Source organism: Canis lupus, chromosome 8 (genome assembly GCF_048164855.1).
Source record: "Canis lupus baileyi chromosome 8, mCanLup2.hap1, whole genome shotgun sequence".
NCBI lineage: Eukaryota > Metazoa > Chordata > Mammalia > Carnivora > Canidae > Canis > Canis lupus.
Genome location: NC_132845.1, coordinates 76,176,721 through 76,190,301, shown reverse-complemented (window position 1 = coordinate 76,190,301; position 13,581 = coordinate 76,176,721). Strand labels below are relative to the sequence as shown.

The following is a 13,581-nucleotide window of genomic DNA, read 5'->3' as shown; positions in this document are numbered from 1 at the left end:
GTAGTATTAACCCGGCTTTTACAGGAGAAAAATAAGACAGATATTCAACATCTTGCTCCAGGTGGCATAGACAAAGGTAACCCGGGACTCCCATCCAAGTCTCTGTGAATCCAAAACTTATATTTGTAACTACTGGCCTCCCTGGCCCTCCTCACTAACAGGTGAGGACATCAGTTCAAGGGGAGGGGTTTTATGCGCTCCAAGCCACAGGCTTCCTGCTGTTCAATTCTGCTCTCTTTCTTTTCCTTGGAGACATCCCGGGATGTAAAAACTCAAGACGAATTTCATCTCTGGGTGGTTTTGCAAGGAGGGAAGAAATCTTGATCTATGTGATGCTGGTGTCGATGAGTTGGTCTGTGGTGAGTCATATAATCGGATATGTTCTGAAATGGTCTCCCTAAGGCTGTTTGGAATGGGCTCTCCAGCCCTCTCTGCCACCAGCTGCCAGGAGTGACCGAAAGTGTCTGTGGTGGGGGCCAGGAGTTTATGGTTGGGCCACAGGGGATAAAAAGGAAGTGGGAATATTTCTGGTGACTACAGCTGGTTTTCAGTAATTTCTCTTGGGGCCTGGGGGCTAGACTACAGGGCTTAGTACAGAATGCTAGAAGGTGCTATCCAGAACCTTCTCCAACACAGCTCATTGTTTGGGAAATCAAAGCTTGGAGCTGACAAGACCCCTGGCCAAGGGCATGATATGCAGGCTTAGAGTGAGGCTCTGCTCAGGAGGGTTGGCCATGGGTGGGACGACGATCTGGGCTGGGCCTCCCCATTCCAGCTCACCCCTTCCAGGAGAGGAGCCCCAAGAGCAGGAATGGACCAGTCCAAGGGTGAATTTTCTGATTGGCCTTTGCTCAGACTGGTATAAGTAACAGAAGGTGCTTGCCCTGAGAAAGTGGGGGGTTTGTTGGGGGAAAGAGGTCAGGACTGGGCAGAGAAACATTTCTGCATGTCCTGCGTGGGAGTAAATGGCGAATGTGACTGATGCTACAGAGAGGGAAAGACAATTGTCTACCCTACTGGATATGAAGATGCCATATAGAAAACAACAAAGAAGTCTGATAGAGTCAGAAATACCCTTTTTGCTCAACATATTCCCACATTAAAATATATTTCCTCATATCTTCCTGTGGCTTTGGGATATAGAATTCTTTTGGCCAGAAGTGTGATGGGCACGCATTAGACATTTGAGTTTCACCTGTCTCAAGGGGCAGCAGTAGCCCACGTGGAATGAACCTGCTTCTTCCATGCCATCAGCTTCTCCTTTGAGGTTGGCATTAATTCTTTTTGGACCCCAGGCTGAGTGATTCTGTGGCACCAGGATTATTCCCAACACACATTCACACCCATGCCTACCACAAACATGCATTTGCTTACTCCTTCCTTGGGGATACACCCACATTTCTCAAAGATTTCCTTGTGCAGTGGGCAGAGTGAGCCAGCTAAAAAGAAAGATGAGATGGGGCCATGGGAGTGGATTCCATTGTCAAGGCCTCAGCACAAGGGTCAGTCATGGAGGGGAAGGGAACACAGCCCACCAGGAACATGTTCCCACATCAGCCCCCAGCAGCAATGACTTGCAGAGTATGTTGTCTCCCTGTCCTTTGTTCCTTAGCTAGGAACCTCTTTCAGAAAGAGTATTGGGACTATAGCCTATAGAGTATTAAGGGCCTCCTCAGACCCTGAAGCATGCTGCACGTGGCCCACATGGTTAGGGTTGATACGGGCAGAGTAGGCAAAATCATAAAGTAGGGAGGCATCTCCTTGATGGGTCCCATCTACCTGTCCCAGGTCATTCTCATACTTCCTGGTACCATTTTGGTTGCAAGTAACAAGAAGCAGGCAGAGATATCCTAAACGAAAAGAGGAGTGTGTTTGGAAGACTCAGGCAGGGGTTGGGGGTAGGAAGGTTGCCTCATAGAACCCAAGGCCTCAGAGGTGGCTGGAATGAGGGCCTAGGGAGATATAGAAAACCCAAGAAAGCTGCTTCTCTCTGCCTGTCTGCGTTTCTCCAGTTTCTCACGTGAAAATTATTCTTGTCAGATAGCTGCCAATTTGGTAGCCAGCCTCGACTGAGAGTCAGTATTGTCTCAATTCCAAATTCCATAGGAATAGGCTCATTGCTGTCCACTCCTGATCAAATCAACAGTGTCCAGGGGAGGAGAGCCAGAGGGTATGAACATGGCTGCTTCCACTATAAATACATGGATGGAGGAGCAAGACAATGACCAGAGAAGTAGGTACCTTGTTAACCTAGTTCCTTGAGGTATTGGTTTTTATACCCTATTCTTGAAGTTGGCTGGCTGTCCATTAAGTGCTACTAAGGTGCATGCTATTAATGCTCTAATCTGGAGCACTTAAAAGCAGGTGGTCTGCAGAGGAGCGAAGTATCACTATGGAACAAAAGCAGTGAGGTAGATAAAGCTGGCTGGGGGCACTCAGTGCAGTGTGAAGAGAGACCCTATGCAGAAGGCAGGGACTGCAAAAGTAGGGTAACCCCTCTATGCCTCAGTCTTCCTCTTAAATCTCCTCCTGAGATTTACTAAAGAATTCCACAGACTATCTATTCCTGTCTTTGCCAAGATGTGGGTAGGCTTTCTCCTGATATACCTGAAGGAGATGACCTAGAGATAGGGACCTCCTTCACTGCCACTTCATTTCTTGGAGTCGTGCAAGGGTACACAGCATGAAGACCTGACTTGGCTCTAGCCAAGGTACTTACTCCTCAGCCTGGAAGTCTGAGGGGATGTTCTTCCCCCTTTGTCCAGACTATAGGATCTGGGTCTTTGGGCCAGGTCTAGAGCTGTCTCATGGATCGTCAGGCAGTCCAGAAGGCCAGCTGGAAGAGAATCCCTAGGAAGTAAAGAGATGCCCAGGTGGCTTCAACAAAGGGCAGCTAAGTAAACAGTCCTACCATTGTCGTCCTGCCCCAACCCAGTCTGAAGGAAGCTTTTCTAATATGGGGAGAAATGGACGTGTACTCTTGATATATAATCTAAAAATAGCCCATGTTCCAAACAAAGTGTTTTTAGTATTTTGAAATGAAAACGTGTAGACAAAGCAAAGATTCAGAATGCATGACTCATTAAATTGCTGACTCTGAAAGCAATGGAAACTCAAAGGGATTTTTTTTCTCCCTCCCACCCCTGCTTTGAATAGCTTATGATAAGAGTCTCTACATAAACAGGACCCATAAACTCCTCCATGACTTAAGGTCCTGCACAGTGATAGGCAGAAGGAATTCAACCTCTATTGCCTGGTTACTAAGTTGGCCTCCCTAGCTGAGCTGGAATCAACCAGAGCCACCCTTCCCCAAGCCTACCCATTCTCATTTACCTCTTCATCCTCTCTGCCCTGTTTCATAACAGGTATTCAGAGAATTCCTTGGCCCCTCTGTGGACACTGCTTTTCCCTCCCCCTGGGTTCCAGGTTCTGCTAGACCTCAACAGCACTCAACTCATCAGCCCTAACAAGGATGCTTCTCACTGAGCAGTAGCTCTAGGGGTGTCTTAGGGAAGAGTGCACATCGTATGATACCCTAGCAGGATGCAGCCGTGGGCAGCTCCATCTACTCACTGAATGGTTTTGGGCTCATTGTTGGGATGGGAGGGGTTTGGCCTCATCAGTGGGGTTCAGTTTTTTTTTTCTCACAAAGACCTTTCTAAAATAATTCTTATGGGGAATCTCAGTACTTAAAATGGAGAAGAGGACCCATTCTCATTGGAGCAAGGTGTGTATGTGTGCACAATTGGGGGAATGGGGAGGTCCTCCATATCACAAACCCTTAGAGCTCGCCTCCAATCTCTCCTAATTGCCATCACCTTCTTTACTTCTGATTGTCACCATGCTTCTTGAATACCTTAGAAGATTGTTAGCAGCTTGTTGAGTCTTATATCTGTCCAGAGTGCTAGTGTCCTATGAGGAAACTAAGATGACCCTTGATTACCAGCCAACATTTTCACCTCATGTTGCCTCAACTTCAACTCCAGTGGCTTTCTCCCCTCTCAGCCTTCACTACCATGGCCTCAGCCATCATCTTATCACCTTCTAGAATACCTTACCTCTGAGAGCTCACACAGAGTACTCTTCTCTTTGACAACCTACGTTACAGCTGTTTACTATTACTGTTCTTACTTCAGGATGTGGAGCACTCTGAGAGAAAATCCTACATGGATACTGGGCATGGAAAGGCAACTTACACACAACCTTCAACCCCAGAGGGTCCTTGTGTGGCTCACGCGTTCTTCTAGTGGTCAGGTCCCCTCCCCATTCTCTACCATTCTCTACCAGGGTTTCAACTCCTATCCATTCTTCTACAAACAACGCCACTTCCTCCTTCACAAATAAAGTTTCCAGGAAGAAGCTTCTTCAACCTCCTGCCTACTCTTTTGTCAACTTTTCTGCGTTCATGTTCATTTTTCTTCCCCCTGCCCATGATAGTGGAAGAGGGGTCCCTCTATCAGTCCAAGGACCACCTGCCACATATGGGTGGACATCTATTCCTTTCCACCCTCTCTCAGGGACCTTATTTCATCAATTTAACCTCCTGTATTATTCTTCAATGTCTTTCTTCTTCCCCTAATCATAAACATTTGTTCTCTTGTCTTTTAAAAAAGATATAATTATCCTCAAACTTCTTGAAAAAATTGCCTACACTTGTCCTCATTCTCCATCTTTCTTTTCCTTCTCATCCCTCACTCACTGTGATCTGGCCTCTCTCCCTGTCAGTCCTGATCATATTCTGGCCAGAAGAAAGGATAGTGTTAGAGCAGAAGGAGCAATGCCAAGATGTGGGCTAGTTCAAAATTTAGCTCATCAAAATTTGTCAGGGGAGTTTACAAACTCTATGTTTGTGAGCTCTGCCTACTAAATCAAGAACTGTTCAAATAGAACCCAGAAATCTGCTGCCCTCAATTCGCTTTTCTCTGAGATGATCGCTGACAGTCATGCCAGGTCCCCAGAGGCCCCTGTTGGGAGGGTCTCTGCTACCATGTTGCCACATCAGTAAGAATACTCTGCTCTCCCTTGTTTAGCTGGCCAAATCTTTTCTCCTCTCTTCCCTCCAGATGCAGCCATTCAGTTGGGATATTGGATTATCTTAGCTGAGAAATGTACAATCACTCATTCTCCAGGAGATTGTCTGACTCTATCTTGGGACCCTTTTTCATCCAGGATCTATTTATTTACTTCTCGTGATTCTTCTAATGCAACATGTAACAAATAGATGACCCTCTGAACATCAGTGTAAATAAATATTCCTCTAAAAGTGCCTCATCATAAGTAAAATTCAGATGATGCTCCATGGTTTATCTACCTCTTGGAGAATATCCATGCATAGTAAAATATTAGAGATGCCCTACAGCAAAGAGAATGGTTTATCTTTGTTTAAGTCAGCTTTTCTAAACACAGTTTAAGCCTGAAACACTAGGTGTGAGTGTGTGTGTGTGTGTGTGTATGTAAAAGACTAGAAATCACATACTACATGTTTATTTCCTCTCTCTAGGATATGCCTGGTTCTCACATACCCTAGGCCCAGTGAAGGTTCACACCCATATTCATTCAAACACCGTAAATTGGTGCGCCAGGCTCTGTGCTGTGTGCTAGGCATAAGAGGAATAATCTTTTTCCTCATGCAGCTCATAGGCTCATGGAAAAGACGGATTAATATTCATCATAGAGTTTATGTGTTCAGATAAATTCATGCACAGGGCGTACCTGGGAACATGCCACACACACGCACATGTACACACACACACACACATGCACACACACACAGGTAGTGATGCAGCTCCAGGGTATGACATTCACCTCCAAAACAAGAATACGATGTACAATATCATAGAATAAATGAATATATATCCATCCAAATATGCAGTTATTAGTAGTTACATTGCTCCTCAAGTATTTTTTTCACTAAACAATTTATCGCCAACATCCTTTTCTCTTGCTCTGTGATTTATTTAACCACTGCCCTATTGATGGCTGTTTAGGCTGCTCTATTTCTGCTCCCACCAGCAGTGCTGCAATGAGCATCTTTGTATATTTATCCTTACGAACCAGTGCAAGTATATCTAAATATAAATTTTCTAGAAGTGAAATTTCTGGGTCAGAAAGTATACACACTCTTTCTTTTGCTGGATTTGCCAAATGCTCTCCAGAATTATTGTACCAATTTGCCTAATAGAAGGGCCTCAGGGGACAGGGGCCACCGGAGTAGAGAGGATGGCAGCCATAGAGGAGAAAGGCTTAAAGGTGATCATTAATGGAGTAGTGTCCCTTAGAGAGTGAGCAGACATAACGTCAAGAGCCCAGTCTCCATGAAGAAAATATGCAATGTCCACGAAGTGGCCATTCTGGATGGCACAGAAAATATTATAAATGATCTTAGCTAAGAAGTTTTGATTACTCTTTCACCTAGGTGGAGATTCTCTATGAAATTATCATTTCATCAAGGATCCATTCACTTTCTGTGTGATTCTTCTAATAAAACACGCCAGAAAATCAATGATTAACATGAGCAGGAATAAGCATCCTCTAAAGGCACTCCATACTCAATAAGCCAATTAGCCCCTAGGATTTTGGTTTCTTTGGAAGGACTTTGGGCATTAGGAGTCTGTATGACCGTCCTGCTGGCCTTTCATAGGGGATGCAGCAGTGGGCCACACATACCGACATCATGGGATAAACAAGGCACACGTTCAAGCAGTGTCCATTCCTCCTGTTGGCCAGTAATTTAAGACAATTTAGTACTAAAACAAAAGTAGATCTGTTAGGGTATGGAATGCTAGTTTTTAAGACAAAAATATTCAAAACACTTTCTTGCTTGCAGGGGGCTGGTTTGGACACTGACCCCATAATTCTCTATCATTAGAAGTCCTTTTAGGAGGTATTTAGGGGCACTTGGGTGCCTCAGTGAGTGAGGCATCTGACTTTGGCTCAGGTCATGATCCCAGGGTCGTGGGATGGAGCTCCGCATCAGGCTCCCTAGACAGCTGGAAGTCTGCTTCTACCTCTCCCTCTGCCCCTCACCCTGCTTGTGCTCTCTCTCTCTCACACACAAATAAATAAGTAAATAAATAACTTTTTTAAAAAATGGAAATATTTAGACCAAATTCATCCACCCTACTCCTAGTGGGTTTTTTTTGTTTTGTTTTTTGTTTTTTTTTACTCCTAGTGTTTGTGTCACATTCTTATTTGAGCATTTTCTCCTATTGAGAAAGTGGGGCAGAGAAGGGGAGGGACAGGGGAGTGCATGCCTTAATAGTCTTGCTGCCAGCAAAAGAGTGTATAAAAACAGCACTTTGCCTCCGGATCAAGGCAGCCTTGCCCATCACAGAGTCCAAAGGGAACTGAACGCTGAGCAGCCCCTCAGGCCTGTCCCATCGCTTTGCCTCTCCTCCAGCCTTTCCCACTGGAGCCAACTCCAGCTCTCCACTTGTGGTCCACACACAGCCACTGTTGGAGCCTCTTCCCCTTGGACCTTTTATCTCTCCTTAGTCTGGCTACTATTGCTTTGTAATAAATCCCCCCAAACTCGGAGGGGTCATAAGCCAAAAAATATCTTATGTTCATGGAGTCTGTGGGTCAGGAGTTCAGTGGGGATGGCTCATCCCTACTCCGTGATGTCTATGCTTCAGTTGGAAAGACTTGGATGGCTGGGGCCTGGAATCATTTGGTTATTCTTCATATGTTTGCTGCCTGGGCTGAGAAGGCTAAAGGAGGATTGGTTCAGCTGGGAGCATATGACTCCTCCATGCTACTGTGCTTCTCATAGCCTGGCATCTGGGTTTGAAGACAAGCATCTAGGGACAAGACTTCTAGGAGGACCTGCTTGGCCTTTTATTACTTTGCCATGTAAAAATCCCTCCTGGCATATTTTAGTGGTCAAAAAGGTCCAAACCCTCTTAGATTCAGGAAGTGGAGGCATAGACAGCACATATCAGTGGGAGGAGGTTCAAAGAATTCAGGGACCATGTAGTAAAGCTACCACAGTTTTCCTTCGTGGATCCTGGATCCTTCTGCCACCCACCCCCAGGGACGCACCTCTGCTTCTAGGGAACACAGAAGAACTGGATGCTGGGGTGAGTTAAGATAAGGGGCATTCCCAGTGATCTGAGAATCCTGTGCATAATTCTGAACATTGTTTTGTTTTATTTTAAGATTTTATTTATTTATTCATGAGAGACACAGAAAGAGAGGCAGAGACACAGGCAGAGGGAGAAGTAGGCTCCATGCAGGAAGCCCGATTGGGGCCTCTATCCTGAATCCCAGGATCACACCCCGGGTCGGAGGCAGACACTCAACCTCTGAGCCACCCAGGCACCCCTGAACATTATTTTAGAAGAGTGTTTGTCTCTTTAAGTTATCCCAACCTGGTTTGTGCCATATGGGCAGAGACAGTAACCAAGACAGGTTTTCAGGCAAAGTAGTAAACCAGCGCATTCCAGGAGAGAGAGTAGGGGGGGCTCCCGACCTGTCCTCCACGACTCTAGGGGGTGCTTGAAGTATATAATTAATTTGTCTCTGTTCACACAGACCTTTGATGAAATGCACTTAAGGGAAAGCTGTAACTGGTTCCACTGTGCTGCAGTTAGTCAAATGTCTGCCTTACTCCCCTTCCAGGGCAATCTTCTCATATTGTACTTGGGGGAAACAGGTGGCCTTCAGGTCTGTTCCTGAGTCAAGCCACCCTGCAACTGATTCTTGTTACTTGCTCCCATCCACCAGCTGACACCATCCCAGCCCTGTGCAGCTTCACTTGCGGTTCACTCCTGGGACTCTTGGGGCAACCAGAGGAGTCACCACCAGCCTCTGGGCCAGGGGTGGTGATGCTAGAGGGTGGTTTCCTTCACGTACCCTCTCTCAAATCCCCGCAACTCCACCAACACACAGCAGATGGACATCAATCACAGGTTTTACCGAAGGCTTGGGAGTAACCAGAGAATTTCAATTTAGGGGGAAAATTGCAGTATACAAATAAATCTTCTTAGAATCCCCCCAAAATAAAAAAATATTGTAAAGGGTCTTTTTTTATGTATGGATCCCTTTGGCGGCCTGGTGGAACCTGTGAGTTATGTTTTTAAATGCAGGAGGTGGAATAATTGAGGCAACAACAGAGGAAATCAATTATATTTAAGTACACTATCAAAATACTAAAACAAAACAAATGTGTGATATAATGATACATGTTGTTGATGCATTAAATAATAAGATCTAGCAGTGTGAGTAATAACTATCATAATTTTGAAGTATCGCAGTGGTGAGTATAAACAACATTATGGAATGGTCACAACTGTAACCTTGTAGGAAAATGAGTGGCAAAGTCACAGTATCGCTAATTCCACTGCACCTTATGGCTTGTGCTTATGGTTGGAGAAAATGCTGGATTCCATTTAGAGGATAATGAAACTAAAGATAAATTATTTCCCATCCAAATCCGTGGACCCCTTGAATTCTATCATCAGAGCCCCCAGGGTGAGAGCCCCCCAGGCTCTCTGTCTGGTGGGTTTCTTAGCCGTGTTGCCAGGCCTCAGGGGGCAGTCCTACCCTCTCATTTCTCAGAGCTACTGCTTCTTTCTTCAGCCCTTCCCAGGGAAGATCTCCATCTCTGTTTAGAAATCCCAACCTCGGGGCACCTGGGTGGCTCAGTTGGTTAAACATCTGCCTCTTGATTTTGGTTCAAGTCATGATCTCAAGGTTGTGAGATCTATCCCCATGTTGGACTCCACTCTGGATGTGGAGCCTGCTTCAGATTCTCTCTCTGCCCCGCCCCCACCTCTCTCTTTCTCTCCCTCTTAAAACCAAACAAAACCTAACCTCTACTACAGGATGAATCTCCCTCTGATTTCCTCTCCCCCCATAGGGACAATCTATAGAACTCAATGCACCCAGGCAATAGCTAGTAGGAATAATATTTTGGCAAATATTACACTGGTGCATGTTAACATTAAGGCTGAACCCAGGTCAAAAGACCTCATCCCAGGGCTTGATGACAGACATTTGGCTTTCTAAGAAGGCATGAGGCTTCAAAGCCAAGCTTCATGGACAGAAAATTTGTACATTCAAAGGCTACAGGAGGGACTCAGATCTTTTGATTCTTCTCCTGGTGTAGAAAAGATACCTCTGACCAATTTTCAGGCTTAACAGTGAGGCAAGGGAGAAGGAGCATATGACACAGGAGAGGTAAAGGAAACTTCTCTCCCTTTTCTGGTCACGAGTTGGAGGGAAAAAAAGGATGAATGATAAGAAGGTAAGAGAACTAAGGAAGGCAATTCTGCTTCTCTTTCTCTCTCTAAGCACCAGGGTACAGAGGCTCCTGACTTACCCCTCCATGCGGTCTCTGGGAGCCCACCAGACAGGGCACCTGCCTGAAGATGCTGCCTTTGGTCTAAATGTGTGGAGAAGGCAACAAGGTAGCTCTCCCGAGCCTCACTCAGTAGCTGTGGGGCAGAGACACTAAAGGAGAGGCTAACTAGTTTGCCCAAGGTGAATGCCAAGGTGTCCCCAGAACAGAGGCTGTGTGCAGATCCCTGAGTCACATCTGGTTGGAGGGTAAAGCATAGACTCAGGGATGTGCAGCCATGTAGAACTGAAAGGTAGCCAAACAGTAAGGGCAGAGCCCAGGACTCCTGAAAGAGCTGCATAAACTTGAAGGAGCCCCACGCTGCCAGTTCTAAGCTTCAGCTTTGGAGGCCAGTAGGATGCCTGTGTGACAAGATACATCACCTGGGGAGACGATATGAGAGGCTGAGCATTTTTTAAAATAAACTTTGTTATTTGGAACACTTTCAGATTTACAGAAAAATTGAGAAGATAATACAGAGTCCCCATATATCCAACACTCAGTTGTTTCTACTGTCATTTCACCATGAGGATGGTATGTTACATTTACTGTATCAATATTGACACACTACTATTAACCAAGGTCCATATGTTATTCAGATTTCCTCAGATTTCATCTAATGTCCTTTTTCTGTTCCAGGACCTCATCCAGGATGTGACATTACATTTAGTTGTCACGTCTCCTTAGGATCCTGTTGCTTGCTACAGTTTCTCAGACTCTTCTTATTTTTGATGACCTTGACAATTTTGAGAGGTATTGATCAGGTATTTTGAATATGCCTCCACTGGGATTTGCCTAATGCTTTTCCTATGATTGGACTGGGGTTATGGGTTTTGAGGAGGAAGCCCATGGAGGTAAAGTGCCATCCTTATAGCATCATACAAAAGATACATACAATAAACATGACTTATCACAGTCCATGTTGACTTTGACCACCCGGCTAATGTGTTTGTCAGGATTCTCCACTGTAAAGTTGCTAATTTTCCCTCTTTCCACACTGTACTCATAAATTTTTTTTATTATTGAAGTATAGTTGACATACAATGTTAATATTAGTTTCAGGTATATGACACAGTGGTTTGACAATTTTGTACATCACACAACACTCACCAAAATTAATTATAGTTACCATCTGTCACCATATAACATTATCACAAAATTATTAACTATATTCTCCATGCTGTACATTCCCATGACTTATTTCTTTTACAACTGGAAGTTTGTACTTCTTAATCCTTGTCACTTATTTTGCCCATCCCCCACCCATCTACCCTCTGGCAACCACCACTTTCTTCTCTGAGGTTATGAGTCTGTTTCTGGTTTTTGATTGTTCTTCTGCTTTGATTTTTAGATTCTTCATATAAGTGAAATTTCATGGTATTTGTCTTTCTCTGTATGACTTACTTCCCTTAGCATGATACCCTTTAGGTCCACCCATGCTGTCACAAATGGTAAGATCTCATTCTTTTTTATGGCTGAGTAATATTTCACTGTGTATATAAATATGTGTGTGGATGTGTGTATCATATTTTTATCCATTCATCTGATGATGGATATTTAGGTTTTTTCCATATCTTAGCTTTTGTAAATAATGCTGCAATAAACATAAGAGTGCATATGTCTTTTTGAATTCATGTTTTCATTTTCTTTGCATAAATACCCAATAGTGGAATTACTGGATTATATAATGTATTTTTTGGAAGAAAGCAGAAAGTGTGTATAACAGACTACACATAAGAAATGAGAGTTCGGCTCCATCTCTATGAGGGCGGGGTATCTATATAAGTTATCTGGAATTCTGTAGAAGAGATTTTGTATTTGTTCAACAGTGTTTACATACATATCGACTCATGGATATCTATTTTATGTTTTGGGTAAAAATTCAATACAACTCTGTTGTTGTTAAGATTTTATTTATTCATGAGAGACACACAGTGAGAGAGAGGCAGAGACACAGGCAGAGGGAGAAGCAGGCTTCCCACAAGGAGCCCTATATGGGACTCAATCCCGGGACTCCAGGATCACGCCCTGGGTCGAAGGCAGATGCTCAACACTGAGCCACCCAGGCATCCCCAATACAACTTTGTTTTGTTGATCAAATGGGTTGCAGCCTTGGCCATTGGGAACTCTTGGTTTCTGTGTTTTGAGCACTTCCTTACTTTCTGGCACTATGAGATATTCTCCAGGCTCCTCTTGCATATTTCAAGCCCTAGCATGCTGGCCTGGTTTCTTCTGTTAGAGAATAATATTAGAAACCAGCATCTGAGCCCTCCATATGTTTTTTGCTAGTGAGGTATTGTTGCTTCTAAGCCCTCTCAGTGGGCAGGGCAAGGAATATACGTGTGGCATTAACCTATGTATCTATCTGTATTTCTCTGTGTAACCATCTGTGTCCATATTAAGCTAAACAGGGGTTACTCTGATGTCTTCCACTCTAATCCATTATCACAAGCATCATTCTAGCTGCCTGTCCTTACTTACCTGTAAATTCCCACTTCAACAGTGAGAAAGCCAGCTCCTACCATCCACCATCCATTTACTCAATTGCTTAATTGCAGCACACATTCATACACATTCATAGTTGTATCAGAAGTGCTAACACGTACACCTGTGGGAAACATCAAAGACAATGCTTTTATGTGCAATTCCATTTCCTTTAGTTGTACAGATTCTACTCATTTCCAAAGTTACCTATGTCAGCATGCCCCCCATCTCTTCAGTGAGGTTGTTTCATATATTTGAATACAGATCGATTTGTCACATTCTGCATTCCATCCTGAGATTCTGCTGACCTTCTGAATTATTTTTTTTAAATTTGCATACATTAAGGTTCACTCTTCAGGCTGCAGTTCAGTGGATTTTGGCAAATGCATGCTGTTGTATAACCACGATTACAGTATCGTGTGGGATAGTTTTGCTGCCCTATAAAAACATCTCATGTTCACCTATTCAGCCTCCCTCTTTTATCCCCAAACACCTGGCCACCAATCTTTTTATGTCTCTATAGTTTTACCTTTCACAGAATGTCACTTAATTGGAACTCTACGGTATGCAAACTTTTTCAGACTGGCTCCTTTCATTTACATATATACATTTAAGATCTGTCTCTTTTTGTGGTTTGATACCTCATTTCTTTTTATGAATAATATTGGACTTTATAAATGCTCCACAGTTTGCTTATGTATTCACCCATTGAAGAACATCTTGGTTGCATTCAATTTTTGGTGACTATGAATAAAGTT

General features: G+C 44.0%; 1 protein-coding gene and 1 long non-coding RNA gene across 8 annotated transcripts in view; both read left to right on the top strand.

Annotated features, from left to right (window-relative positions):
• The window catches only part of CALN1 (calneuron 1), a 529,301-nt gene that overhangs the window by 41,193 nt on the left and 474,527 nt on the right, over positions 1-13,581 (top strand). The window lies entirely within an intron of this gene.
• LOC140639121 (uncharacterized) lies at positions 100-11,948 on the top strand. Its single transcript, XR_012035976.1, has 3 exons — positions 100-359; positions 10,789-10,873; positions 10,979-11,948. It is a non-coding gene; the product is annotated as an uncharacterized lncRNA (long non-coding RNA).